Source organism: Meleagris gallopavo, chromosome 29 (assembly GCF_000146605.3).
Source record: "Meleagris gallopavo isolate NT-WF06-2002-E0010 breed Aviagen turkey brand Nicholas breeding stock chromosome 29, Turkey_5.1, whole genome shotgun sequence".
Lineage (NCBI taxonomy): Eukaryota > Metazoa > Chordata > Aves > Galliformes > Phasianidae > Meleagris > Meleagris gallopavo.
Genome location: NC_015039.2, coordinates 3005126 through 3029356, shown reverse-complemented (window position 1 = coordinate 3029356; position 24231 = coordinate 3005126). Strand labels below are relative to the sequence as shown.

The 24231-nt window shown below is 46.9% G+C and overlaps 1 long non-coding RNA gene across 1 annotated transcript; it reads right to left on the bottom strand.

Moving 5' to 3' along the window:
- Window positions 1-43: 43 nt before the first annotated feature.
- On the bottom strand, window positions 44-15153 carry LOC116217489. Its single transcript, XR_004162091.1, has 3 exons — window positions 14927-15153; window positions 8787-8892; window positions 44-149 (listed from the first exon to the last, which is right to left on the bottom strand). It is a non-coding gene; the product is annotated as an uncharacterized LOC116217489 (long non-coding RNA).
- Between the last annotated feature and the right edge of the window lie 9078 nt (window positions 15154-24231).

Sequence of the window (24231 nt, the reverse complement as noted above, 5' to 3'; positions counted from 1 at the left end):
TGTCCATTTTAAGCTTTTCTCCTTGTCAGCTCTGCAAAGAAACCAGCACACAACCAGCCCTCCCCTGCTCTACAACCCCCTAACAGTGAGAATCCCCCCTCCTTCCCACCAGCTTGTACTCACCTCGGGGCAGAAACTCCAAGTGGTACCTAGAAGGCAAAAATACATAAATAAATGAAAGAGACAAGCATAAGCATATATAATTTTTGCAACGACTTCTTTTTCCAGCCTGATGAATAAGTGACAGATGGGAGAATTATACCAGACACACTGCCAGGAATCCAGTCAATGGTCTAAATGTATTTTGTGCAAGAAATATCTAGAGGAAACAAGTCCTACTGATGCTAGCTGGCCCCAGGACACCCCCTGCTACCTAAGGAACCACTTTTGCTAACCAGATCCCCTCCTTTGCAAGAGCTTCAAAGGCTCTCAGCTTCCTCCTCTTATTGCTGGTCTCTTTCTCAAAGCAGTAAGGTTTACATGGCCATTCCCTTCACAGCCTCGAGTGCAAAGAGCTGCTTGCAGGGATGCAATCTGTCCTGCAGCTCTTCTGAGAGCAGGTCACATTAGGAACTCCACAACACGCTTGAACACACTGAGATGCCCTGATCAGCCTTTGCATCTCTGGGTCTTCCAGTTTCTTTCTTATTTTCCTCCCCCTCCTCCCATCCCAGCTCTCTGCTCTTTGGCCATCTCCATCTAGCAGAGATACCGTCCTCGTTTAGGAGCATAGGAAGATCACTGAGCCAGAATTGCAAAAACCACCTCGCAGAGCCACGAATACGAAGCCTCATGGGATGCATATCACCAATCCATGCTTCCTAATTCTCCTGCAAGAGTATCTAAAAGCCCAGAGTGGCGTGCAGCAGCATCTCCTGCCCAGCAAGGAGCTCACACACAGCATTTCTAGTTTCAGAGGGCTGGACACACACATCCCCCATAGGGATGGCCACGGTGGAAAGAAATTCACCATGATTTCTCTCTCACAACACTTTTGAGAACGCCTTTGACTATAGCATGAATCATTTTAATATGGAAACAGCATAGACACAGTTTGGAAACAGATCAAGGAGTTGGGAGAAGCCACAAAGTGACCCATTCACAGGCAAAAATGCATAACAAAGGGTTGGTCTATAGGCGACAGTGGCAAGAATCCAGTCTGTAAAAATCCAATCAATTTGTTTACTCATTAAAAGCTTTCATGAAGAAAATGATTTAATACAAACATTCAAGCTACTGACACAGATTAATTAGAAAACAACAACAGAATTCTGATTAAGGGCATAATATTTATTTGTCTCGTTTTCTTTGGACAAAAACAAAAAGAAAACACGCGCAGCCAAGGGATTTTTCTGGGAGAATGGGCCCCTATGGTGATAAATAACAGCTAAATATATTGGAAGGAGCCACACCAGTGGCCAGAAAGGGCTGCAGATATATCCCTTGATCCTTGGGTGCTCTCGGCAGCAGCCCCCTATTAATACCAACTCTTTCCTACGCACCCTATGGCAGCTGTACCTACCTCTTTCCATCCCAGAACGTGCCTAAGGTCAGAGGAACAGTCAGAGCAGCTCCATGGCTTTATTTCCCTGCTCTACAACACGTAAAGCCCTGAAGTCCTCATCCTTCCTCCGCACCCCAACCCCATCCATCCCCAAACCCAGCAGCCACCAGTGCTGGAATACTCTCATCTCCTGAGCAGACACTGATTCCAAGACAAGGAAAGAGAAATCACTTCTTGTTTGGGGAACTTTTGTCTCCTGTGCTTGAGAGACTGTCCTAATCTCCCCTGAACATGTTTTAGTGATAACATTTACTGCACTAGGACCAAAATGATTTTCTGTCACTTCTCATTCCAGTTCAATAAAAGTATAAGAGCTTTGTTTCTAACCTCTGTCATTTTTAATACAGTAAAATGGTTTAAAAAAATGTAAAATTGAGTTCCATTTCCTACCGGACCAGCAAGCCCACGTTAGTTTCACTCTGATCAAATCAAAGGGGTGACAAAAAAAAAAAACCAAAAAGATGCATTGCTTTTGGTTATTTATTTTACTGAGGCATAAGGAAACAGTCAAAATTCTTATCTCATCAGATCAGGATGAGTCTTTCATCTCCTGCTTTGATCACTTTCACTCTGGAAAGGCTGAAGCAGAGAATGAAAGAGTTTTAAGATTCAATTGGGAGTGGGAGAAGATGTTCTTATGGAAGATGAAAGTGAGGATTGAATTCCTTCACCTGCCACACCAAGGCCTGCAGCCTGCAGGGCACCCACTGAGGATGGCACAGCATCTCCAGTTTGTTCACTGAAGTTACTTAAATACAAATATCCTTTTCCCCCAAATCCTTTGTGTATATTTAAGGTTGCACTGGGGGTGAGGATGAGCTTTGGTGTGTGTTCTTCCCACTCCCTTTCTCCAGGTAGCAACGCATCCATCCAACAGGTACAAGAGGAATCCCCTAAGAAGGGCAGCGCTCAAAGCATTGAAAATAACACAGAAAATACAGAAGTCTGGGCCACCTCAGACTTTAAAGAAGCAGAGAGGGAAGGAACACCTCCTGCCATATGATTAACTACTCAGCAAAACCAACTCAAAGGAATCCATGGAGAATTTTGATGCGATACGTAGAGCAGGGAGCCAGCCCAAAGATATCCAGTTTCCATCACAGAGCCAAAGAATGAGCGCTGTGCTGCCAGGACTTTAACAAAAGCCATCCTATAAGCATTTCCCCCACATAGTTTGCAGTGAACCACCCACCTCTCTCACCTCATCGGAGCATATTTTGGGGCCAGACAGGAAGAAGCCACAGACTGGTTCCATTGGAAACACGAAACGTTCCTCGTGATCGTACAGCCTTTGAGGTTACATGCTCACCAAGCAAACATGAGCAAGTGTCACTTGTCTGGAAGGGTTTATGTGCTTTGCTCCTGAAAAACATGCACATCCCAGCCCTAATTCATCAGTCTCAGAGCAGCTGTCTCCAATGGGCCCCAATCGAACTTGCAACTCAAGGTCTGTATAAACAGACCTCAAAGGGTCACGAGGAAAAGAAAGTGGTTTTGTCACATTGCAGAGGGAAATTGAGTCACAGACTTTGCCAGAATGCCTCCTTCCCAATGAGAACCCACTGCAACTTCTGCCTCCAGCCAGAACTAACGTTTCCCAGCTCTGGTGCCAAAAAGAGCAGCGCCTTCCGCTGCCTCCCACAGAATGGGGCTAAGGCTTCACCTTCAGGAGAGCAGCATGTGCTGTGCTGGGCTCTTGCACTCAGAAGCCATTGCCTGGACACAGTGATGCTGCTGGGACCGACTGAGCTGGGACCGCTCCCTGCAGGAGCCAAAATCCAGGCAGGAAAGTCACCAATTCCATCAGTGGTACAGAAATGCAATTAAGACACAAAATGACACCCAGCCTTCACCCCACAGGGTGAGTTGGCCAGCCAATGTGCACCCTTTTGCCACATCCCAGCGCTGATGGATTCAAAGCAGATCCGTTTGGGGCTGGAAGCAAAATGGCTTTCTGAGATCTTACGGTCTGTATTACGCCAGGGGTCAAACTTGATGGATATAATGGTCTCTTTGCAGCTGTAACATCTATAGAGCCTAAACCCCACTTTCCTCTCAGGCTCCATTTTAGCAGGAACCACGCAATGAAGTCAGGTTTCAATCAAATTTCCGGCGTTTTCTTGTCCAATTAAGAACACTAATATCACCACAGCTGTTATATTAGATACACCAAGACAGTCTAATTTGTTTGGTGCACAATACTCGCTGCTTTTTAAATGTTTGCAAGGAAAAAAAAAAAAGAAAAAAAATCAATGCTGTACAAGATTTCAAGCACAGGAAAAAGAGAAAAGAGGGTTGAGGAGCTCACCATTAGCAGAGCCAAACCAGTTCAAATGCATTTCCTAGCTAAATGCTACAGAAGCAGCAGCAGATAGGCAGAGACTCTGGTTACACAATTTCAATCATTTACAGTCCTCGGGTTTCAGATTAACAATGCATTCACCAGGAAATGGATGGTGAAATAAGGGGTAATTTTATCAGCTGGAATGGAAATGATGGGAATTACTGAAAGGAGCCAAAGCCAAACGGCACCAAACTGCATTACTGGCAGAGTGAGGGGCTGCATTCACCCCAGGTATAAAAGCAAGTAGAAGTGATAACAGCTGAATTGAATTTGTTCCCCTGAACGCAGAGAATTCCTTCCTCATCTCTCTCCAAAGGAAGGAGGGAGAAAAAATCTCCTACTGAGATTACAGAATAAATTCAGACCATCTTAACTAAAACTCCACCAGACCTTAATAAGAAGTCAGTATTCCATTGGAGTGTTGGTAACAGGAGGAATGTCTCTCTGCTCAGCCCCAGAGTTAATGTGCTGAGCTCAATTATCTGCCCATAAGGTCACATCCTTAAGTTCTTTTCATCTTGGTATTGCACATAATTCAGCATAATGAGCTACAGACAGTGAATTTACAGTAATGAAGCAAAAATTACCCCCAAATCATGTTTTCTTTAATTTAAACCTCCAGACTTCTAGAATAGAGTTGAAATTGAAGCAATAGATGGCAGTTAATACACTCAAGATTACTACAACAGGCCAAGTTTTGGATGCACTTCCATTTGTGAACCATTTACAGCCCCATAGCAGCATCTCAAGTCTAATGCAATACTGCAGCATCAAGCTCAACCCCAGGATCCGTGTGAAGCAGCAACAGTTCAGCTGCACTTGTAAACCAGTAAAACCAGCATCTCAGTGATGCAACAGCACACACAAGCCACACACTGCCATGGCTTGCTGAGATTTGCAGCACAACCCCAGGATCCCCACACCAGAGGTGGTCAGCCCATGTTGGGTTTATCCTTACCCTTCCACTTGTGACCATGCAAACTGCAGGTAGAGCTACTCTGGATTTTCTAGTGGCTATATATGAGAAACAGCATTAATTAAGCCCTTTTCATCTCTGCTTTGGTATAGGACAGGTCTGCCTTGCAGGAGCCAGGAGTTGGACTCAGTGATCCTTATGGGTCCCTCCCAATTAGGATTCTCCTTTTAGCACTACTTCAAGGAAAAAAAATACTAAGACTTTGTATCTATCAGTGCAAACTTGCCTTCCAAGAGGGAGTTTAAACAACTCCCTGCCTCTACAGAGATGGAGGTAGTATTTATCTCTGTATTCATAAGTAAATCCCGTCCTCCCCATCTCACCCCCCCCCGCCATCCTAACTGCTCTAAAAGTGTCTAAATGCTGAGGTGAGGTCATTTAACAGCAAGATGACACCTTTTTTGCTTGCTGCTCTTGCCAAAGGACAAGAACAGGTCTGTGTTCCTGAGCAGAGCCATGTATCAGATTCATTCCAGGTGTTGGACATCTGCTGCTCGCTCTGCAGCTGCCTCTGCTAAGACATAAGAAACAGCAGCAATCTTCCCAAGGAACAGCTTGAAACAAGCCCTCAGTACCAACTGACCTTAAACAGAAGCAACTGACAAGCTCTGGGGTTTCTGGAAGATGAGTACAACTCTACCCTGGCACAGCATCCTCTCCCTGCCCTCCCTCAAACCAAAGCTGCTTTTTTTAGCAAGTTCTACCCATCACACTTCGCTTTTCCATGCAGCATCACAGCAGCATCCTCAACCTTTGGTCAAGGCATTGATGCTGCTCTCACTGTCCTGTTGGGGACCACGCCTCCAGCTGCACTCTATGGCTTGTCTGATGGATGCAGTTGGGGAAAGCAACAAAAGGAGAAGAGATTATTAACATAAAAAAGAAATTAGGGAGAAAAGAAAATGATGTATATATTGCCAGGTTTTACATACGAGATCAGAAAGTGAAATAGGGTCCAAGTTTGCAAAGAGAGGGGGAAACCAAAGGAAAACACCACAGTTTTTTGTTGTTGTTTTTTTTTCCCCCCAACACAACAGCATGTTTTAAATAACCAAATGGTTCCTGAAAGTAAAACAGCACAGGGACTCATAACTCAGCTGCATGGTGACAGCTTTCCCACAAGCACTGCAGCAGCGCCTCCAACACAGCAGAAATACCATTGACTGCCTCAAAAAAAACATACATAACCTGCAAATACAATCCAGCCCCTACCTACCACACTTCTCCTGGCAAGGGGGGAACAATATATCCTCCCAGGTAGCTCGTGGAGACAGAGCCCCAGCACTTGTTCCTATTACAGCCATCAAGACCCTCCTGGTGGGGAACTGTTACGAGGCCATGGGGAGAGCTGCCATACAAAGACCTGAAGTTACAGGAACACTTATGAAAGAAGCTCGGGATAATCAGCTGAGGTGAAGCTCTTCCCTTTCAGAGACCGTGTGTCTCTCCCTGGTAGTTCAGCAGTTTACTTAAGTCCGTGATGAACCCAAACAATGAAACCCTACACTGCGTTACGCAGCGCTTCCTGAGCACGACTGCTGCTGATTTCCTGAGCAGCAGCCACGAAGCCACAGGAAGCCCCAAAGGGACAGACCTGTGCTCCCCACCAGGAGCAGGGCTCGCTCAGAGCCTTTCAGATAAAAGGAAAGTCATCATTACAGTCATCTCCCACCACAAATCATTGCGTTAATGGCTCAGGGCAGAAGAAGAGCATTTGTATGCTGTTCTTCTCACCATTTCCAAATGCCACCAAGCAATAAAACACAAGGAGGAAATCAGCAGTGCCCTGTGCTCTTTGCTATGGGTCTCACTTTCCCCTCCACACTTACTGGCAATCTGTTTCAATAAGCAGCAGAGCTGGGGCCCATATCTTGACCTGAACATCCAGGAAGGATTTGTGCATCACATCCCCTCCTGATGCCAAGGCTGCTTCCCCACATCTCCTGCTCATTGGGACGATGCCTTTGGAAGCTTTATGCCAAATTGTATTTTCTTAGGCTGATAAAGAGATAAAAAGAAAAGGTTAATCCCATGATGCAGAACCCAGTGTTTGCCCCAGGACTCTCTTTACATGGGTAGATAACTGTAGAATAAGGGGGAATGGTTTTAAACACCTCCAAGGATGGAGCATCCGCAGCATCTCTGGGCAACCTGTTCCAGTGCCTCACCACTCTCAGTAAAAACCTTCCTCCTGACATCTGATCTAAGTCTCCCCTTCTTTAGTTTAAGGTCAGGTTGGATGGGGCCCTGGGCAATCTGATCTAATACTTGATCTAGTGGTCGGTGGCCCTGCCTGCGGCAGGGAGTTGGAACTTGATGGCCCTTGGGGTCCTTTCCAACACAAGCCATTCTATGATTCTGACTCCAAAGGCTGCTCCTTCTCTAACAAATCACCAGAGCTGCACAGGATCTTCATGAAGCCAGAGGTCCCCTGGGGTGGCCATAGCAGCATCCTCCCCCCACTGCTCAAGTGCCATTTGCAGCCCTATCAGGGCAGAAGATGGCAGCTCCATCTGGAGGCAAAAGTGGATCATTAAGTTTGCCAAGGACTTCACACATTTATCAGGTTCCACGATACTGGTTTTAAAACTCATTCAAGACAGACCTAGGGTTGGATCATACAAAGATATATCATTTCTAAGGTTCTGTGCTCTCTCTCATTGGGAATAAATAAAAGCTTGCCTTAACATCTGAATTCTTCAGGTTCATAGTCCTGCCTGCTTCACTCTTTCCCTCCAAGGTCACTGCCTGGCAATATCTCAGAAGCCACACCAGCCCTCTGCACCCACACCAAAAGGTTCCTCCCCAGCACTACAAGGCACTGCTGGACAAGGCACCTCTTCTCCCTTAGATACACCACAGCCCCATTTCCAAAGGCTTCCACCATCCCGTTTGTTTCAATTATTCAGGACAACCCAGGCTGATAATTACACAGTCCCGTGTTGCTGAGTAAAACTGATGCATAATTAGCCAGCAGGAAAGATCGATTAAGATCCAGCAGGGCATCTTGCAAAGTTCTTCAGTGGGACTGCAGGGAATAGGATCTGGCTGTGCCCTTCCAAAGGATAAAATTCTCTGCATCTCAGGGACTTGACAGCAGTTTTATTTAAACAGGATGCTTCCATCAGTCAGCCACCCCGAGTTTTATTGTCAGGTCTTAACTTCAAATGACACAACTCATATCTTTTAACTAGAGCACTAACAGCAAGCTATACATCACGTTTCCAGCCAGAAATATAATGCAGCTGAGGCTCCAAGTTGCACTTAAGCCTCCAGCAACATGTTTTCTGTTTTATGTTCCTGGATTTTCCCCTAGCACCACGGCACAACCTTTGTCTGCTTTGCTCTCAAATCCAAATGACGCAGCTCCCATTCTCATTCAAGATTTGAACAAGGCTGAGGTCAGCGGATTTTGGAGCACAGTTCAGAGATTTAACTTAGGAAGTCATCTTCTCTCCTTTTGCAATGCGTGTTTGGGCTCAGGAATGGAATGGGTACTTTCAGCAGCAAGCCAGCAGTGTGAGCCTTTGCTCACTGTATTGATTTATCCACATATCTCAGCATCAAGTAATGGATTTTCCCCTTCCATACACAAAATCCTCAATAGCACCGTGGTGAAGGAAGAAGAGCATCAGATTCATATGCAAAGAGCTGTACAGATGCTGCCCAAATCACGTTTTCTGCTTTAAGGAACAACAGATTCCAAAGGCAGGTAAAGATAACTCTGCAGATAATCAAATATAACCAGCTGATGAAAATAGGACACAGCATACTCTCAATTATACCAACTCCTAAATGCCCATTACCTCTCAAAGCATGGGCCAATTATCCTCTTTCCTGAAGCATGCAGTACCCCAAGTTATGGCAGTTCATTAGAAGACACAGACATAGACAACACATACCTGGCTTTGGCTTGCTGGAAGCCAAAGAGAATTGTGTTCCTCTGCTCCCTTGCTTTAGGGCTCAAGTTTTCATTCTGCAGCCCATCCACCAGGAAGCACTCAGCATCTGAGTAAAGGGGAAGAAACAAGTTAAAGCTAACGGGCAGCTGATGGTACCAGTCCTTGGCTGAGAGCAGCATCAGCATCTCAGGGATCAGAAAGCCCTGGTGCAGATTTGAGGAAGACGGACTGTCAGCCCACCACAAGACACTGGGACTCACAGCTTCCAGTGGGTCTGTCCCATGCTGACACCCAGCAATAGAAGAGTTGGCTCAGGTCAGAAGCCTTGCTTGAACGCCACTCTTCTGCCACATGCATTTTCTTCACTCGTTAACCACTGCCTTACACTGTTGTGTGCAGCACCCAACACCTCCCATATACCCCTCTGCTTCCCCAAACCCTAAAAATCTGCTGCTATGAAAGGCTCAAGGGCTGCCATTCAGAGAAGTATCCAAAACACTTCTAACACAGTGGATGCCTGACACCCAACACTTAAAGAAAATCCCAGCTGGTGGTTTTCACTAGGATTACCTTCCTAAGGAGCAGGCATTGAACACCAGGTTGTTGTGCACTCACCCACATACAGATGTATCACACCGTGTGCTCTGCTAATGCTCAGATACACTGTGCTTGCCCAACAGAACAGCTTGGCAGAAGTAAATATGGTACTTTCTCACTTGGAAAGCACAGCTACATGTAGAAATCTAACCTGAACTGAAAGACGAAGAGACTACAGATAGATTAAGTGCCTTCTACTTGGATGAATATTTATACTCCTTACAGAAGCCTCTTAGAAAAACAGCACATTTCCAACCACACCTGCTCTGTAAATGAAAGCATCATCATCCCTGTACTCCGGCAGCTTTACTGCTGGTTTCCTCTAGCAAAGGTTAGCTTCAAAGCTGTGGTGCTGTACACCCACAGCCCTCTCCAACCTTTAATTCATGCCCCATACTGTGACACTAATGTCAGTTTAATATCCTGCTTGCAAAACTTGCAGCTCCTTACGCTTCAGCTGCCGGAACAGCAGCCAGCACTGCTCAGCACGCCCCAGGAACCTTTATAGCTCCTTAACAAAACAGTTCCTCTACCTGCAAGCACAGAAGATCAAAGTGCCACAGGAGAAATGAATACTTTCCCCTGCTAAAGTCGTGAGCTCTTATTTTCATCACCTGCCTATGACAAACATAAGAAAGGCTGATAGCTGGAGGGGAAAAAAAATAAAAGAGAGAGAAACATCTCTGAAGTGAAGGACAGAAGCAAGGACGGAGCAAGCTGTGCGCTCAGGGAGTGGGGCAGATGTGCATCCCCACAAAAGGGCTCCCTTCCCACTTTGTCTTTGCAGTGATGAAGAGGAGCAGAGAGACGCAGCGCTGAGCACGGCAGCCTGGGGGAGGAGGAGCAAAGCCAGATCATGACATTGCTTTTTGCGACCCCTCTGCTCTCATTTCTGGAATTGCTCAGCTGAAAGCATCGCTTCCCATTGGAAGCACTCGCTGTAAAGCACATCTTAGCCAAATTCAGACTCCTCCAGGTCACTGCCAGCTCTCTCCTTACAGTGATGCTCTCAACACATGGGAAGCAGAGCTGAACCACCTGTGCCTGGGGTCTGCAGCCTCACACTACAGCCACCACCTGTGGCCAAGAAACAGAGCCTGAAGCACAAAGAGAGCATCGAGGACATCCAAGTGCCCTAATGCGTCCCCTCCGATGACAGCACATAGTTGGCACATCTCTGCTGATGGGCAGGAACACAAATTCGCAGCGCTGCCCTAAACCCACACCTACATCCAGCAGCATTTACAGCAGCAACAGGAGCACAGAGGCATCAGGTCAAAACACAAAACACCCTGGCTCTGCCTGGCATCCCTCTGAGGCTCTGCTGGATCTTTTGCTTCGTTTAAGTTTCATTTTCAGCACATCTCCACACTTCTTTTTTTTTTTTTAATTCCCTCTCCAAGATACAGCACCAACTTATAGCAAACCAACAGTGCTAGACTTGCACTGCTTACAAATAACATAAGAAATAACCAAGTACACATATCTAGGCACAAAGAACATGCCTTGCTCTGAGAAGCTTACTATAGGAATAGATGAAGGCTGAGGGGACAGTTTATTATGTACAAATCTGCTTTAAGACAGCACTGTAGAAATCAGTCAGCGAGAGAAACCCTTGCAGGCTGCAACAAGAACAAATGAGAACCACAAACTGGGCCAACATCAGCTGTTCTTCTGCCCTTTTAAAGCACAGATCAGCTCCACGAGCCTGCCATCAGCTGCAATATGGTATTTACTTGCTGCCATGTCAGCACAGATCAGCTGCTGGATAAGTTATAGCAGAACTGTGGTCCCTCCTGCAAAGCAGGCAGGGCCCTTTCAGAGCCAGCCACGATGTTTATAGCACCAGGAAATGAAAAAGAAAGCCTAACCATAAACTCTCCAAGTGGATCAGGAAGAGCAATATGTAAGCAGCTCCGGAGTAAATCACCCCAATGTTAGTTTTACTGCTTGTCAGTAACGTTATATTCTTGATGTTTATAGATTGCTCTCTGTGATCCACTCCGAAAGTTTACAGGACTCTCCCTTTCATTTCCTGCAGTTACCAAAGGTAAGAGAGGAGGGGAAAAAAAAAAAATAAAACAGTTGAGATTTCATCAAGTGCTTCAGGAGAGTTTCTAGAGGCAATTGCAGTCATCCACTTTAATCCCACACGCAGTGCACAGCATTGTAAGAATTATGTCACAGCCACCCGAGGCCGGTGAGTAAATAACCTTTTAATGGCAGCACTAAATCTCTGAGTTAATCATCACTCAATGAGCAGAGCTGAAAGGTATTTAGAGACCCTGTACGTCTCTCCCGTGCCCACAGCCCAACACTTGTTGCTCTTTTCTACTCATCTGCCATCAGAAAGCCAACTCGGGTCCCTCAGAACCACAACACAGAAGCGATGGAAGCCAATGCTGAGCTAGCTGCTCTGCTCCATCACTGCTTCACGCAGTCCCTCCTGCAGCTTCCCATCCTATCAACACAGAGTGCAGACACCTCAAGCATCCGTGAGACTGCATTAATGTTTCCAGGATGCTAACCAAGACAGCTGGGGGTCAGAATGCTGCACCAGCACTGCCTGGAACCCAAAAGTCCCCGCAGAACGCAGCACTTGTTTGCTTATTTCTGAAGTAGCACTAAGGCTTCTCACCTTGAAGGCAGCAGCTCCTGATTCTGGTATGCTTTGTAGATGCAGTCACACTTTCATGGGCAGCATCTCTTCTGTCCTTTCTGCTGCCCAAACTCCGCAAGAGAAGGGCCTTGCAGACCCCTCTCCCCCCCACCCCCAGGATGAAGAGGTTGGGCAGGGCAAAGGAAAACACAGTCAAGCTGCCTTTAGCTTCTATAAAGCAAAGCAGAAGCCCTGGATTTGTCAGATACACCACGTTTTTAAGAACCTCTGTTTCAGCCTTCAGAAGAAATCCGTGCAAAACAAAGAGAAATACCTTGAGCTTCCCTTAGATTGAGCCAGAACTGAAACCTCAGTTTCAGTACAATTAATGACAACTTGAACTGCTTATTTGTGACGTGGAACTAAGTAATAAAACTGCTGCAACCACATCTATTCATAAACATAAGGCAGTCAGCTTTCAGAAGCACTGCAGCATTGCAATGTAGAGAAGATAGCCATGGGATATCAGCTTTCAACCACTGCAACCTCAGAGATGCCTCCTGTGATAACAGCAGGGCTGTTGGGAGCTAGCCATTGCCTACTGGCCTTTTGGGCACCTTACATCCAGCCCTCCACTGTGGAACAAAGCTTAATATGAGGAAGCAGACATTATGGCCCATACACCAGTACACGCTGTCTCTTCAAGTTGTAATTTTTACTTTAAATACAAGAATTCTTATTGTAATGCAGTTTGAAAACCTGATGAGCTTAAGCTCCTTTGGTTCCTGCATAGCAAGAAACCTTCTCAGCCCCTGGAAAGCCTCGAGACTGTACAGATTGTTAAGACACAGCAAGTTTGATACAGAGGTATGTGACATGCAATTAATCTCCATTCATAGCCTGCTCTACTTGTCAGCAAACAAAGGCTGTGCTTTAGAAGGAGATCTGAAGCCTTCAATTAAAAACAGTCAGCTAACAAGAAAATAATCTAAGTTAAAGGAAGGTGGCAGGTGCAGAAATGAGTTGTTTACAGAAGCGTCAGCAGCGAACAATAAAGCGCTGCACATCAAAAACAGGACAGGGTGAACTTCACCAAAGCTCCCACGATTAAAAAGCAGAGGGGAGAATTCACACCTACATCTGGGGGAAGACACAACGCATTTGAGAGGGAGCTTTGATGGGCTGAGAGGCTGTGTGCTCTGACTGCTGGGGCTGGAAGGAACTCAGAGTTGGGGTGACTTCAGGGAGACCTCATTGTGGCCTTCCAATACTAAGGAAGCATACAGACAGGAGGGGGAATGGCTGTTTACAAGTGAAAGGACAAGGGGGAATGGCTTTAAACTGAGACAGAGGAGGTTTAGGTTGGATATTAGGAGGAAGTTTTTCACCCAGAGGGTGGTGAGGCACTGGAACAGGTTGCCCAAGGAGGCTGTGGATGCCCCATCCCTGCAGGCATTCAAGGCCAGGCTGGATGTGGCTCTGGGCAGCCTGGTCTGCTGGTTGGTGACCCTGCACACAGCAGAGGGTTGGAACCAGATGATCATTGTGGTCCTTTTCAACCCAGGCCGTTCTATGATTCTATGATGTGACAGGGGCTGGTGCTGTCAGGAGACGAGCAACAGGAAACCAAAGGTCACAAAACCTCGAGGCAGAGCAGGTCAGGCTCAAACACAACAGCTCAGAGCATTGAGCAGCAGAATGCAAACAGCTCCTTCCCATCACCCCCCCTGCACCTACAGCAGCAGGATGTGCCAGCAACGTGCACACATGTAGCAATGGGCTAAGGCTGCTGCTTCAGCCTGCAGTGCTGCTGCTCAGGCTTTATGTACAGGGAGGTCAGCAAGAGTCAGCATGCGAGCAGAGGTGACTGCAAAAGGCAAGGCAATGCTAGAGAGAAAAAACCACCAACCCTGAGTATAGGTTCCCCTGTTTGCATAAATTTGCCCCACAAAGAAAGAGCACGCAGTTATTTTCACGCCTGTGCAGAATTCATTCATGGTTGCAAAGCACAGTTGGCAGATGAGGTAAGCCCAGTTTCTGCAGCGCTGACCTATTGCTTCAGTGAGAAGGGGTCTGTCCAACTGCTCAGGTTTACAGAGAAATCAGGAAAACCTGCAGAACTGCCCAGAAGCTCCATCTCGTGCCTACAGGAAAGTGATGCTGCCGACCATCACGGCTTCTTCCCTTGGATGTGAGGCCTCAGGAGGTCACCTTCACTTCAGCAAGCAGAAGCAAAGCTTGAAGCTGACACTGCTTTCTCAGTCCGTGCTCCATTCTGAGCAGGGCTGAAGCTCTCCTGTATCCTCACCACAACCAGCTTGCTCTGCACATCCCCAAGGATGCGTACAGCACCGCACAACACCAGAACCAGGAGGTACCACTACCACAGCTGCAGCAAAAGCCTGGGGGGGAGGAGGGGAAGGGCAGAGGGTCTCATTGCAGCGCACAAGTTTATTCTACCCTGTGTGCCTGCCCCTTTGGCTCACCCAGTGACACTCCTCAGCAAAGCCCACACAGTGCTTTAACGGAAGGCACGTGGTGGGGACATCACACCAGAAAACACCCCCACAACCTTACACATGCTCTCTCCTCCTCTACAAACACAGTTTCTGGAACCACCAGAGAGCTGCCCCTCTCCTAACACGGGCACAGACCCACCTGCCAACTCCTGGCATTCTGACAACACTGAGAGCACCAGGACAGGCAGCCACATCCCCTATGCTTCTCTCATCAGGATTAGTGACACGAAAGGCACACACGACACAGCCTGAGGACCACAAAGCCATCCATCAGCTGCAGAGGAAAAGTAATGCCTGTAGACCTCCCACTCCCCTCTCTAGATCAGCACAACGAGATGCCAAAGACCTTCCAGGCTCTTTTCCTACAAGAACTGCAGGGGATTTGCTGTTAAGCAGAAGAGCAGCAAGGAGGAATTGGTGGTTACCTTCCAGGAGTCTCTGAATGTCCTCTGGGATCATGGCCCTGCCACCTCCTTTCCACCAGTCAAAACTGATGCTACCGCTCTGGTCCCTCAGCTGCAGGGACAGAACGAGAAAGGAAGCAGAGGGGGTGGGAACACCCCAAAGGAGGTGGAAGGAACTGCAGAGCTCTGCTCAAATGCCTCCTCCTCTTTCAGCCTCACAGGATGCAGTCAAGGTGCTGAGCTCCTCCATGCAGGTCGAGCTCTACCCAACTAACTGCAAAAAGCCCAACCCCACCCCCCAGCAACAACACAGCTGATAGCGGGCTCCCTGCATTAGCATTTTAATCAGGTGGCAGTTAGGCGAGCATCTCCTTCATTAGCGCACAATTCGGCGCACCTGCCGGCACAGCAGACCCAGAGCCGTGCGGCCATTGCTTTAACCCCCCTGTGCCGACCCCCAGCACGACAGGAGATGAGGGTTGGATCTGTTCCAAGCAGAGGCAGACCCCCTTCCCCTAATGCCCAGGAGGAGAAGCAGTGCTTGCCTGTTCTGCAATTAAACATCCCCACTTCCTACATCCTGCATAGGAAGGGAATAGAGAGTAATAGCCGCTCATATTTCTATCTTGCCCGGAGAAATAGGAGGGTTGTGCACATTAACTTGCTTTTGACAGTCAGTAAGTGCAAACTGCACTCTACAAAACAAAAGTGGCATTGCATTAGATTAACCTGCAGTCCCACATCCGCTCCTCTGCTATACAAATGAATTAATGCAGGCCGCCCATGGGGATATACTGCTAATATTTTCCATCCTTGTATTCCCAAATTTTGAACCCAAGTGCAGCCTTCTTTATCTGAAGCTCACCAGCAAGAAAACCCCTCAAATGATTGCAGAGTTCTTTTAGGTTGGGACAGCACTTCTATGAATAACAGCAGTGAGAATGGAGGGCTTTGGAGGACAGGTGAAGGCACTGTTTACCTCAGTGCCACTCCAGACCACACAAGTTTCCTATTCTGAGTACAAAATTCACTTGATTTCCATCCTTTCCCTTTTACTTTGGGTGCTGCTATGTGAGCTTACACACATTGACAGCAGTTTCACAGCACATTCTTGTTTTTGGGGTCCTGCATGCAAGAAAATGCTCTGCAGCAGCACTGGATGCAGCATGGAAAACATTGCTGCCATTCAGAGGGCCTTGCACAGGAGATTGGCTCGCTGGAATGCATCTCCATCACAGACAGGAGTCTTTGCCATTACATCTGCTAGTCAGGCAGGGTTTCGTGAGGCAGGATTGGGAAAAGTGAGAGTCTCCTGTGGGAGCAAAATGTGAATTTCTGTTAGCTGCCCACGGCTCCTGGCAGATGGGAGCTGCTGTGATCGTATGCAAGGAGCGGCAGTGCATGCAGGTGGGTGTACAGTAGATGGATCTGTATGCTTGTTCTCACCTGGAGGTGTTTAGGGATAAATATTTAAATGCTTCTCCATAGAAATCCTCCTCAGTTCATTAGAGACTGCAAATAAAAAGCAGCTGCTTGCTGAGAGTGACTAACTTTAAAAAACAAGTTTATAAAAGGATGAACTGGGTCCCGTAGATGGAAGAAACTGCCTTCAGATATGCCAGAAAGATCAACAAAACCTGATCAATGCAAATCTCAGAACGAAAAACATTCATGCAACTGCAGAGAAAAGGATCATCTCACGGGTTTTCTGCATATCTGTAGCTCTGAAAGCATGGTGCAAAGAATGAATTAGAAGACAGTGAGTCTTGCCCAAGAGATTAACCACTTTATCATATTTAGGGGTTGGGGGAAGTTTTTCCTTATGTCAAACGAGCAGCGAGTTGCTTTGCAGGTGTTGCGGTGGGGCTTCGCCTTCCTTTGCTGCCTGGGTTGTGATCACTGCATGAAAGCAGTGTGGGGATTTCACCCAACACATTTCCTGTTGCAGTGTTTACATCAGCAGTAAAGCTTTAGCTCTGTTCTGCTGAAACGTGTTGCTCTGGTGATTTTTGGTCTTTTGCTGCAGATCTTGAGGTTATCATAGAGCTCTGAGTGTAGCGTGGAGGCGTCCTGGGTGGTCTTGGATTGCACATCCATCCCACGGCCTGGAGACAGAGCTCAGCACCTTGGATGTCTCCCTCAGTCCACATCTGAAGATTTTGCTAAGACAATACTGACCATGCAGCAGATGTTGCTAAAATTGAATCCATTTTACCACGGGGTCTCAGCTGCCACGCAGATGTACGTGCTGTTACTCACAGCCTTCACACCATGCACGAGCACAGCCAACACTGCTGTTCAACCTCACCCCTCTGCAGACAGAGCCAGGCAGCGAGTCCCCAACAAATGACCTTTTTCTTTTCCTTGCCACTTTTGTTTTCGGATGTGTGAATAGGCTGCAAATGTAGTTCGGTGGTCGGCTGGGAAGGAGATGAGGGGGTCTGGCAGTGGCTGGCAGCTACCCCTGCATCACTGCTCTGTAGCATCACGCTTTGTGGGCTGTAGGTGTAAAGCTGCATGATAAAAGCCCCACCTTTAATCATTTTCGGCCTGAAGTTCAGCAGACAGGGCTTTCTCCTAATGATATTCTGTTAAATGGACAAATTCCTTTGAAGGCTTGTCTTGCTTTGAAATCCAATTTCTCAGGAAGCCAGATGTGGTTGCGTGTAGCTATGGAAACAAAGCAGGGTGGCCTGCGAGGAGCTGAGCAACGCAAGGTAAAATGGGAGAGTGGGAAATATGGAAGGATCTGGAGGGGTTGGCAGGAGCTGTGTCCCTGCAATGGGCTGCTGGGTGCATCAGTGCAGGTGAGCAGCCAGCTGGTGTGTCGCAGGACCTGGAGAGGAGCTGGATGCACACAGCCAGGAGATGCTGGCTCCTCGGTTCCCATCTGCCCCTTTTCTGCTCTTCCAGCACATCACCATCTCTCAGCCTTCCCCTCTGCCATTCAGAAAGGTTAACGACTAAAGGGTAACAAGGTTAAACCGCAAAGCCTCGCCTGATAACAGCCCTTTCAAGCAGCTGCGCTGAAATTAATCTGAAACTTTTAGTAATTAGATAAGATAAGGATGTGTGCGAGCTCGCACAGGCACACGCTGACCCTGGGACACTCATTCTACAGAGGGGGGTGGAGGATCACAGGCTTCATTAAACGGGATCAGGTCATTTATTCACCTAGTCTGGCACTGCAGCACTGGAGATACATTTCCAGCCTCTTTATTCATCCTGCTGGCTCTCCTTGGGTAGTACACTCACTTGCCCTTTTGTCCTCCCTTTCCGGTGCTGTGGCTGCTGCCAATTCAGAGCAGACTCTCATTCTTGCTCTTTCAGAACAGATGCCAGTCCATCTATTTCTGTATCACAGCTCCTGCCATTCCAGGTCAAATTGTTGGACCACTGGGTGTCATTTGCTGCCTCTGACAGTGACCAACAACTCAGTGAAAAAAAAAAAAGGCATCTTTCCAATCTGGTCATTCACCTGACTGCTTGAATAATTTCTCCTGGTTTACTAATCAGCTGTGCCATGCTAATGCTCTGCTGTAATCCCAGAGTTTACATGCTTACGTCGGTTTCATTGCCCAGCAGCTCGTGTATCTTCCTTCTCGTGTGACTCAGTCATTCAGTTAAAGGTTGGTTACAACCCTCATAAATCATCTTTCCTTTTTAAAGACTAAGTGGTCTTCCCATGTCCACACTATTTGGCTCTGCACCTCTGCTTCACAAGGGCTTGCAGGTGACCGTTCATCAGTTTCTGAAGCCAACGAGAAACAAAAATATGCCAGCAGCTGCAGCTCTCTCTGACTTATGGCAAACTGATCTGGTTCCAGTGCAAATCTAAATTACCGGACCTTGCTGCTGGCATAGACTGCCAGATTCTGGATTCACTTACCTCCCAGACGTGCTGTATTTTCTCTTGTGAAAGCTTCTTGGAAGCAAGCAGATGTGTTGAGATGTATATGTTAGAATGTATAGAGCGTAATCGTTTCTGGTAACTGCAGTGCATTTCAGTGGGACCCCACTGACGTGTTCCTCCTGTGCCTCTGTGGTGGAGATGGCAGATGGCAAGGATGTGCAAGGACTCCTTTCCTGGGTGTGCCCACGATGGTTGGGGTGGAGGTGGTCCCAGCATCTGCGTTCTGATGCTACAGCCAGATGTGGGGAATGGATTACACTGCTTAAATCCCAAGGAGCCTTTTGTGGCCTCCTGGAAAAGCTCATCAGCGTCAGGAAAAGGACAGTGTGTAAAGGGGAAGATGGGAAAGATAGGAAGGGAGAAAAGAGCACTGAGCTGAGCTCTCTTGGAGGCTGCTGCTCCTCGGGCTGACGGATGGGTTTCAGTTTAATGCAAAGGTGATATTGATCCCTTGCTGTTTGGTTACAATGTGTGATGGAGCTGCCCTCTGCCCTGTAGATGTGTTGCAGCACCTTTTCTCTTTCTCCCAACCCTCATCAAACTACTTTAATGACTCTTTTATTGACAACACCAAGTCTTAATGAGGAGGACTGCCACACACTTCATTAAGGCTGCAGAGGGGACACTTCCTACAAGCAGCCAGCACCAAGGGCTGCCAGCAGGGCTGAGGGAGGGGGATGGAGTTAAGGGAGGGTATAAAATTCTCCAGAGGAGGGAGAGCTCCCTGTCTGCTCCAGAGAGAAAACAAAGATTTAGGACAAAAGCCCACATTACCTGAGAAGCAGTGGGTTGAGAAGGAGAGATCTGTCCTGGGGAAAGGTCCAGGTGGACACAGGGGTTGTGATGTTAGAGCTCTGTGAGCATTTGAAATTGGGGTGAAGATGAGATATGACAAAATGCTGGGGGGCTTGTGGCTAAAATGGACCTTGATGCTGTTTCTCAGTGTCGTGGTAACACTGCCATGCAAGGTGGTGATAGCAGAGTGTGTCAGGCACTGCTGAGCAGCAATACAGACAGCAACAGAGCACTGGCTTTTAGTCTGCCAACCAGTGGTACATAGCTGGGTCGCCTGCACTGATATCCGGGCTGTCAGCTCAGAAAAGCCAGCTCAGAAATATCCGTGTAAGCATCAGCCACACCATTACACTTCAGGGTCTTGAGATGGACTGTGAGACTTCAGATTAAAACTGGTCCATCTGTTCTGTGACGTTTTCTTCATTCTGGGAAGAAAAAAAAGAAAGAAAAAAAAAAAGAATCTTTTGCCTTAAAGCAGCACAAAAGGCAGACTTGGATTTGAGGCTCTGGATTGAAAATACGCTTAGATATGATGTTCTAATGTAGTCGTGCTTCTGCATTAGCATCCATAAATCTCCATCCATCACACAGTTCTATTTCAATTATTGAGCCAATTTCCAGACACTTTTATGATGTATTGTTTGATTTTATTAACTGGAGTGAAGGTTTAAACTCACTGAATTCCCATAGTAATCTTGCCCTGTAACCCTACCCACCTTATCAAATCTTGCTTAATGAAATGCAGGCATCTGTCTTAATGGCTTTCAAACTACGCTATGTAGACTGACCCAGATGTTAGTTCATAAATAGGAATATTTAGAGGTGTTAAACAATGTAGCTGGAGACAGAGGTAGGTCCCCGAAGTGATCTTTTCTCTTATGAAGAAATCAGTGGTAAGGGAGAAGTTCCTATAAATCTTTGTGAAGAAAAATGAGAGCCAGGCGCCTGGGGAATGGAAGCTCATACTGCAAAAAGCACAGCAATAGGTTTGGTCCAAAAATAATCTCTCAAAGAAAACGATGATTTGGGTGGAAATTTAAAAATCAAACTCGTTTGACTTATGACAAAAATATTCACCTGAACTATTTTGCCTGGGGACGGCAGTTGTTCAGCTTGGTTGGAAGCTGTGATTTGTGTCTTCCAGGCTCTATGGATCCTGGGAGGATGTCCTTAGGAGCTGTGGCACGTCCTGGGAGACAGAGCCGTGGGGGGGGGGGAGAGGGGTCCAAGGCCCATTTAAATGATGGTGTTGTGTCAGTTGTAATATGTCGTGATAATAATAGGTTATAATTAGGATAGTATTTGCAAGTTGAAATGCATTCCACTCCAGGGAATTGAGAGTATTTCATTAATGATGAATTTAAAAACAAACAAACAAACAAAAAAAAAAAAACCAAAAAACCACATTTATCTTGAAACAAACAAACAAGCAAACAACATTCCTTCTTGCATTAGAAACAAATAGTAGCTAAAAAAGCCAAGGCAGCCTTGGAAGCTGCAATGTGCCGGCGCAGCACCAGGGGCTGCCTGCCAGCATTCACTGCCTTGCTGTTCCCTCCAAGTCCTGGTGGTGAACAAGCCATGATTTCGTCCCTTAGGGGCTTTCTACTGCCACACCACATCATCTCAGCCCTTCAGCTTCTCCTTCCCTGCAGCTGCTCTTGTTCCATTCTCATGAGAAAGAAAGAAAGAAAAACTGACAAGGCTGCACGCCAGTCTGATATTTAGTGTGACAGTTAAACTTAATGATATGGGAGGCATGTTAGGCTGTATTACAAGCCCATTATCTGCGAGCTTGGATGCTGGATGCATTGCATTATTAATTAAATGCAAAAATGACTGCCGTTAGTTGGCGATCTTCTCTGCTATAAGAACTGGAAGTCATCCCTAAATTTGGGAGCTTGTTTCACTCCTGTCATTTTGTAAAACACTTACTCTTCCGTTTCATGCTTGTCAAGCAATCAATGAATGTTTGTAAACTGCTTTGAGCTCTTCGGATGAAAGGCGCTGCCGTTTATAAATGCAAAGTGTTACAATAGTTCATTCAGTACGAAATTAAAGAATAAAACTTGCGGATGCAAAAGAGTTCAGCTGGAAAAAAACACACCCCGAGCATTTGTGCAGCTGTTATTACATTGCCCCCTTCTGCCAGATGCTTTAAACGCTTTCATGGAAGAGTCAAACGCTGCAGAGCTGCTCTCCAGGTGAAGCCCCAGAGATGTTCTTGCATTAACTGCACTGATACTTCTCACGGTCTTTATGTGAAGGTTTCAGGACGTTCAGAGTGCAAAAATGCCATCCCTGTTTCATGAAACTGATGCTGAAGGAGAGTGACCCTGGAGCTGGTGAAAGAAGAAGGGGGAGAGCCCATGTTCCCTTCCATCAGCTCAACTCGATTCAACTTCAAGTTTAAATGGATGTCCACTCCGAGAGATTTCTCCTGCAGCGTGCATCCATCCTCCAGGGGCTCTGCAAAACACTGAGCCCTGTGGCCTTGTTCCAAGCAAGCACTTCAGTATGCAGTTAACTCCAAGCTTATGAATTGTCTAATTGAAAACAGAGGAAACGGTGCTTTACAAAGAAAAGTTTCCCTAATTAGCACTTCCCACCTCAAGAAGAGGCTGGCAGCCTTGACCTCTGTCTGCAAGCAGGGGAGAATTTTGCTTCTCCCATCTATAAAGGGCAGCCTGGCAGCTGCTGCCCGTGCTTGGCTGTGCATGGCAGCAGTGAGCACAGCCCTCCTGCACACACTGTGGGCACAGTACAGGCGCTGTGTGGGTGATGTCAAAGTGCCCTTCTCAGACAAGGAAATCCGGCCCAAATTTGGAATTGGATCATCAGCCAACTCAGTGCCTGCTGCCATCTCAATTCTGGGTGGTCTGCTATGTTAGTAGGTAAGGAAGGCACTTCTGACTTTGTCACCCACAGCTCTGATTGCTCTCTGCTCTGACAAACAGCTGGGCTGGGCTGTTTTTGCGGCTGTGAAAGAGCACCTGGCTGCCTGCAGGTCTGTCCTGCCTCCCTCTACCTGCTGAATGCTGTGGGTGATACAAAGCAGCAGATCTCAGCAAAGTTAACCGAGTTCCCCATTCCCCAGAGTATAAAAAGCAGGCAGAAGTGTCAGCCTCCGTGCAGCAGGAAAGCCCAAATAAATATTACCATTCATTGTCTGGATCCATCCTACTCCAGTGATTTGGTGAAAGTCTGCAGAGGAGCTTGGAATCAAACCCAGGTCTCCTAAATACAGCTTCAGTGCATCACTCCTACAGCAGGATTTTCTCTTTCATACCTATGTAACCTCCAAATGGGGGCACAGTTACTGCCTGCACTGCATCTATGCTGCCTCCGTTTCAGACAGAAAAGGGATTAAGTTGGCAACTTGTGCGGAAAGTTCAGCCTTTCCTTTGAGTCAGTGATCAGTTCAGACAGTGCTGTGTGCCTTTGGAGTGATAATTGCCTTAATTGAGCCAGGTAAGTGTCTGATTAGACCTCAAAATCTTAAAACCTCCTCTTCTCTACTTTTCTCTTATCTCCTCTAATGTAATTATCTGCTGCTTTGTATGGCACTTCTCTAAACTTCTGCAATCCCCTACTTGTAACCCCACTCTCTGTTTCTCCCCGAGGGAAATGGACATTATTCAAGGTGAAAGAGAGGGCAGTGGAGAACTACTCTTTATCCAGCAGGGATGTCTGTGCTGTGCCATTCTCCCTCTCCCTGCATTTGCATGGCTTTGGGGGATGCACACATTAAAGGGTATGGAGATGTAATCCACCAGGATTACAAGGGTTTACAATTTCAAATCAAAGCATTACAAAGGTCAGATATCCAACCCAGAGCAAGCTGATCTGGGATTCCAGCTGATGCCTTTTCTTTCTCACCTCCTCCTAAACCAACTGATCTCTTAGTCATGGCTCTGTGTCCTCTGTCCATGTGCACTCACAGCAATCACTCTTGTGGCACCTAAACAATGGATCTCTTACACTGAGCTGGGCTCCAGGGGCTCCTGAGCTGGTATGCAAACTCTCACTCTTTGTACCATTGTTGAATCCTTTCATGGTGCAGATTTCTGCTGGGATAGGAAAGCAGGGCTAAGAGATGCTCCAGATAACTTACAGCCACTGCAGAAGCAAAAGATGAAACAGGGGAGCAATGAGGTGGGATCTTCAGGGGAGCAGGGATGAGAGCCTAGTGGAAAATCCAGCTTTATTCACACAGGTTCCCATTCCTGGCTTTTCACACCACTAAATGCCCTATATCTATCACTGTTTCTTGCTTCTAACTCTTGGGTCTTTGCCCCTCCTTGCCACAATTCACGTTTTGTTACACACCTCTATTTAGGTCAATACATGACAGTCACTTGTGCTCATACAATCCTAGCAATGATGCTGCTTTTCTTTGCACCTTATATATGCCAAAATGTATGTCTGTAAGTCTTCACCTCTTGCTCTCTGCTGTCTATGCAGGGAGCTTGGGTAACTTATAATTGGTTCTCAAGGAGGGTGATCCCTCTTTAACCGAGATCACACAGAGAATACTGGAGAATCTGCAGCTGAAGCAAGATCATCTCAGCTCCCAACAAGTGCTCCAGCCTCAAACTTCCCGTTCTGTGGGGCAGCA